General features: G+C 38.2%; 1 long non-coding RNA gene across 1 annotated transcript; it reads left to right on the forward strand.

Moving 5' to 3' along the window:
• Positions 1 to 22: 22 nt before the first annotated feature.
• LOC113473389 lies at positions 23 to 690 on the forward strand. Its single transcript, XR_003395371.1, has 2 exons — positions 23 to 264; positions 595 to 690. It is a non-coding gene; the product is annotated as an uncharacterized LOC113473389 (long non-coding RNA).
• Positions 691 to 718: the final 28 nt, after the last annotated feature.

Raw genomic sequence — 718 nt, forward strand, 5'->3', positions numbered from 1 at the left:
TTTATCCTTTCGGCTCGGCGTCTTTGAGAGGAACTTATTGCATTTATTTGTTTGATAAAATACAGCTTATTTCGAACTGTTTCCACCCTTTCCATCGAATTTAGTGTGGACACGGCCTTCATAAGTGTCTACTTTTGATTTCTAGTGGAGGAGACTGGCAAACCTGAGTCACTCAAACGTGTGGAAAATCTAACAGGAAAGACAGTCGAGTATCACGAAGTAGATATTTTGCAAGTGTCTGATTTGAGAGAGATTTTTAGTAAAGTAAGTACGAGCACAGACTATAATTTCATCTATTCAACAGTTCGATTAACAAAACCTGTGGCTTACATTCTATTTAGGTACTTTTTCTCAAGCTCAATGGTGTTTAGATTTTGTCTTCTCTTCCTTAGAACCTTACATCGTCAGATCGTCACTTACCTATCACGTCCCTTTATTGTCGCTATACCTCGTCCTGATTCTACCTAACACCTTCCAGTTCCAGATTTATCTTTGGTATCCCATTATTGTCCATCCTTTTCCCATGTTCATTCCATCTATGTATGTACTTTGCTTTGTGTTTTCGTAGTACTAACTCTTACCATTCGATTTCAGTTCAAATTCCAGTGCGTCATTCATTTTGCTGCTTTGAAATCAGTGAGTGAATCATGCGAGAAACCTCTGAACTACTATCACAACAATATCACGGGCTCTCTCAATTTACTGCAGGTAATTCTAT

This window comes from Diaphorina citri, unplaced genomic scaffold (genome assembly GCF_000475195.1).
Source record: "Diaphorina citri unplaced genomic scaffold, Diaci psyllid genome assembly version 1.1 scaffold27889, whole genome shotgun sequence".
Taxonomy (NCBI): Eukaryota; Metazoa; Arthropoda; class Insecta; order Hemiptera; family Psyllidae; genus Diaphorina; species Diaphorina citri.